This window comes from Salvia splendens, chromosome 19, assembly GCF_004379255.2.
Source record: "Salvia splendens isolate huo1 chromosome 19, SspV2, whole genome shotgun sequence".
NCBI lineage: Eukaryota > Viridiplantae > Streptophyta > Magnoliopsida > Lamiales > Lamiaceae > Salvia > Salvia splendens.
The window spans coordinates 10,800,475-10,805,587 of record NC_056050.1 but is presented as its reverse complement, the minus strand read 5'-3'; the positions used below and the strand labels follow the sequence as shown (position 1 = coordinate 10,805,587).

The 5,113-nt window shown below is 52.6% G+C and overlaps 1 pseudogene; it reads right to left on the bottom strand.

The window, feature by feature from the left end:
* Nucleotides 1–3,047: 3,047 nt before the first annotated feature.
* On the bottom strand, nucleotides 3,048–4,363 carry LOC121779439 (annotated as a pseudogene).
* Nucleotides 4,364–5,113: the final 750 nt, after the last annotated feature.

Genomic DNA, 5,113 nt, shown 5'->3' with positions numbered 1-5,113 from the left:
CAATTTGTATTGGATTGCCGAGAAGCTTGCCGATGGCGAATAAGGCGGATTGGTCGAAAAGATGAATGGGGAGGCCAATTAGGTTGCACCAAATTGCCGCAATGGGGGACTCGCAGTAAGCATCAAAGTCCGGGGACCATTTGAAGACCCTCATCGGGTGTCGGTCAATGAGCCAAACTGGCGTACCCCTTGGGCCTCCAAGGATTCGGGCATAGTCCGCCAAGTCCTCGCATTGAATGAGAATATGTTTAGCATTAATGTACTTCCAACTAAATCCGCACCGAAGTTTAATATTTTCGAGGGTCTTTTGGATTTGCAGTCCCGTAGGGATAGAGTGAGAGAACTTACCCACAATGGCGTGTCCCATGCTCTCAGCAAGCTTTTGAGTTTCCGCTCCGGAGAAGTAAATGGCCGGGATGCCGTCGGACACTGAAGCAAATCCAATGTTCTGGAGCTTATCCGGTTCAAAGGCTTGGGGGCCGGTAGGGTCAGTCGAGCCTTTGAGCATGTCCGCCATCGTTTTCGGCCGACCGGGGTGGCTTGCGGCGCCTTCACCCCGGCCTTGTAGAGTGTTACTCGCCGAGCCCGATGGGGTACCCCTAAGCAAGTCCGCCATCGATTTCGGCCACGGCGAGGGCCCCGGTGTAGCTTCTACCCCCCCAAGTTGATTAACTACATTCGGCCCTTGTGTTGCGGCATCCGTCGCGGGCTTAGGTGTGTTTCCATTTCTCTTCGGATTGTTGAGTTCGGCTTCTCCATTCTCGGTGTGGATCTTCTCGGCACCTACGTTGCCGTTGTGTGCCCTTCTCGGCTTTTCCATTCTCGGCTTTTCGGCTTTTTCTTTCTCGGTGTGGATCTTCTCGACTTTTTCCTTCTCGGTGAGGGTCTGTTCGGCATCATCCATAGGCGTATCGTTGGGTGTTGGTGTGTCTCTTGTCACTGCGACCATCTCGGCACTAGGCGTGGCCTTGTTCGTCGTCTCGAAAAAAGGCTTTTCTCGGTAGACGTTAGGGTTCGACTTCGGTCGCGGCTGGCCGAGCTCCGCACTGTAATGTTCCGAACTAGCCTCAAACGTAGCTCGGAGCTTGCTAGTTCGTCCTCGTTCGAGAGGGGGAAAGTCCTCAAGAGAGGGTCCATTTCCATCCCGAGGTGTGTGTGTGACACTTTGCATGCATCCCGAAGAGTTTAGGGGGAACTCCAGTGGTTTGTGACCGGCTAGCATCTCCGCCGAGTCCAAGGCGGCTAAGTGGATGATTTCGGCCTTTGTTGGTTGCGTTGGGGCCTCCACGACAATCGTCTCACGTGAGCTCTTGGGACGGAAAGGAGTTAGCCCACTTTCGGAAGGAGGTTTTGGTCTCCAAGCCAATTCGGGAAAGTTGGGTTGCTGCAAAAAGGAGCTAGATTTTTGTTGTTTTGGGGGCTCAACGGATGCATTGGGGCCAGCATCACGTGGTGTTCCGAAGTGGCAAGGCGCCAAGGAACTTTCGGAAAGTGATTTTGTTGTTGTGCCCATTTCGGGCAAGTTGACTAGCGCGTCCACCCAGGCCTTTTGACCCATGCTAGAGCCATCTCTCTCCGAGCAGCCATCATGTGGGGGGTTGTGCTCTCCTCCGTCACCGGTCCCCGCGTTTGCGCCGGCCGCAAGGTCATCGGCCGGAGCGTTATCAACAGTTCTGGCGCCGGCAAGTTCTTCATTAATCTTAGCTTCATCTTCACCGTTGGGATTAGGGGAGGGCTCCATCGACGTCGGGAAGATGGGGCCTTTGCATTTTGGGCTTCCGACCGGCGAGCTCCCTTCGGCCCCGAAATCAATCTTCTTCCTAAGTTGCTTGTCCTCCGGCATCGGTGAGGGTACGAACCTTTTCCGACCAGTGCCTTTGGTGGGAGGGGCTGGTGTACTTTTCCGTGCCTTCACCTTCATTTTCAAAGTTTTCCTCGCCACTTTCCTGCAGGGAAAAATTATGGAGGGAGACTCCTCCGACGTGAAAGTCATTGGCTGGTCCGAGAGAGGGTCCTCGGCCGGCCGGAGGACCATTAGCTGGTCCGAGATGGTGCGCGGTTCTTCGGACTCCGGGGGGGGGTCCGGCAGGCGCTCCGGCATGATCGAGAGAGTGAGTCGAGTCACCAGCCGCTCCGGAGCTTTGTTCGTGCCTTAGCCAAAGGAGTGGGTTGGTTGGTGAGAATCCGAGGTCGGGAGGGTGGTGGGTGGCTGGTGGAGCGGGGGCGTGAGGGGGACCGTCGACAGTGGTGAGCCGAGCGAGAATGGGGTGGGCGGCGATGTGGGAACTCAAAACGTGGTGGGGGATTCTAGAGAGAAGGGAGAGCGTCTCTCTCTAACTTACAATTTTCCTGTTATTGTTTATGCGTGCTTTGTGCATAGCTGTGCATTTTCACTTCTTTGGCCGAGATCCTCGGTGTTGGGTCATCGCTTGAGTGAAAAACCATAAGTTGGTCCGAGATAGACCTAGCCTCCTCGGGGTCTGGTGGGGCCGGGGTTTGGTTCGGGGGGGGGGTCCGGCATGACCGTTCGAGGGTATGACCGGCCAAAAGATGACCTCGTGGGCCGGTCATGGGAGCTCACGGTTTAGAGCGACTGGCAAGGTCGGGTGTTGGGGATGTCAACGCCGTACAAGGGTGGGGATTCGGCGGGGTTGAGGGCGGGTGGTGCGATGACCGGCATGGAAAGGGTCTCGGCGGGTTGTGGGGTTGGGGAGGTGAGGTGTGGTGGTCGGCGTGGTAAGAGTCATGGCGGGTCGTGGGTGTGTGTGGATGGACGGCGGAATGAATCGAAGTGGGGGGATTGCTAGACCGAAGGGAGAGCGTCTCTCTCTAGAGTCACATTCCTAAAGGTTCTATGCGTCAATTCCGAAAAAATAATTATCTAAGATAGATGGTAAATTTGATTCAACACAGCTTTCAAACATGAAAAGTAACCACCAAAAAATATATGTGCCACTTTAACTAAACATCATAAAAACTAACGCTCTTATGATAATCTTCAAGAATGCAAAAAACGAAATACACAAAATCATAAAATCCTAAAGTATTTATTTCTTCTTTCCAGCCTTGGCAGCATCTCCAGCCTTCAATCAAACCCGACTCACCTTTGCCCAGATGTGTATTGAGATTGATATCTCGACGCCTCCGCCGGTGGAGATCATTCTCAACATCCTAGGCAAAGACACTAGGTACAAGGTGGTATGGGATCGGATTCCCCTATTTTGTGCGGAATGTAAGCATGTTGGGCACGTAAAGGAAACATGCCTTATCCTAGGGAGGAAAAAGGAGCAGGCCACCACGGATCCCACCCGACCACCACAACCCCGCCGACCCCACTCCGCGTCAAATCCCATCTGTCGGGAATGGAGGCCCAAAACTACCTTGCATGGCACCCACAACCCGAAACCGGGCCAAGGGTCTATGCCAAAGGGGGAGACCGAGCCGGGGACAGGCAAAGAGAAGAGCGGTGCGGAAGCGGCTCCTAGTTTGAAAGCAACACCGAGGGTGCAAGTCCTGTTAGATGATGATGGTTTCCAAGTGGTGTCAAGGAAGAGGAAAGGTAAGGTCCACGAGGGTGATGGGTATATCAAAGCTCTCCATAATGATAAGTTGCATCTTAAGGAGAACGTAGCAACGGTAACTTTTGGGGTCGACAACTCGGGTGCAAATGAGCCGGGCATTGGCTCAATGAGTGTATCATGTGGGTTCCCAAGCCGGGAAATGGAGGGCTTCATCGAGGATCTTGATCCAGGAGGGGTTGTCCCATGTGGAGGCACCCCTAACGCGGGCCTCATTGTAATTGTAATAGGGATGCTAAGAGTACATAGATGACCACCCTAGTTAATAGGAAGGCCCTCGTTGTACACTAATTGATCGTGGTGAGCCGTCACTTTTGGGCGGCTCAATGGCTGTTTGTTTTGGTTGCAATTTCCGTTGGTAATGCACAGGTGTGGGTCCGCCTTAACCCTCCACCCTCGGGGTGCTTTAAAAAAAAAGCATATCCAGCCTTGGTCTTCTTGACACCACGGATCTTCTTCGCTCTGTTCTTGCGTTCTTTCATTTGCTTCCTTGACTTCTAAATCTTGGTGTCAAGGACATTCCTGATTAGTCTGTATTTTGGCTCAAATTTCTTAGCATTTTCTACAGAATCATAAATCAAGCCAAACCAGTGGATTTGCCACCACCTAAGTGTGTTCTGAACTTGAACACAAAGATGACATTTGTATCCTTTACCTTGTACATCCTAGCCAACTTCTCCTTCAGCTCTTCCTGGATGCAACGCATCGATGATGAATTGCTTCCTCGAGAGGAGGCGATTTGTCATGAACTTCCTTGTTCTAATTGTGACGCCCTTGTCCGCCATTTTGGGTGTAATTAGCAGATTCACGCCTTGCTTCGCCGCTTGGATAGGATGTGATTCTGGCTGTTGGCAGCTATATGGTGTAACTTAATCGGACTCCCTATTCATCTCTACGACCATTCGGCTCTGTTTGCTATTGGAAAGCTCCTAGGGAACCCGATTCAAATTGATCGTGCCACAGCTAACAAATCGAGGCTGCCTTTTGCGAGAATCTACGTGGAGATAGATATCACCAAACCGGTCCCGGAGGAAATAATTCTGGATTGTGCGGAGTGTAGGCACGTGGGCCACTCGGCATCTACATGCTATGCGTCGGGAAGAGGGTAAAGCCGCTGAAGAGGAACTACAACGTCCCTTTGGCGAAGAGGAAGTCGGATAGTTGACACAATACGACTGAAAAACCGCTTCATCATAATGGAAATAAGGTTGTTTCAGAATGGCACCGTCGGGACAAGGAGGAAGCTAGGCCTCAACCTATAACCCCGGTCCTATTTCCAGAAGACCAAGATAGGTCTCCCCACTCGGCCACACGTATCCCGGATGTTATTGAACTGGAGCTTTGGCGAGAAAGACATGGTTATGATATACCTGATCCCACAACAAATGGGCGTGGGAAAGGAGCCCACAAAGAGGTGGGAGGGGCTAACGATCGGTGGGACGGAAGTAGGACCCCTCGCGGACGTTAGGGATGCAAGACCTCAAGCGGGCCGTCCACCCCAACTAGACGTGGTTTTCAGCTTGGGGGTCGCGAGA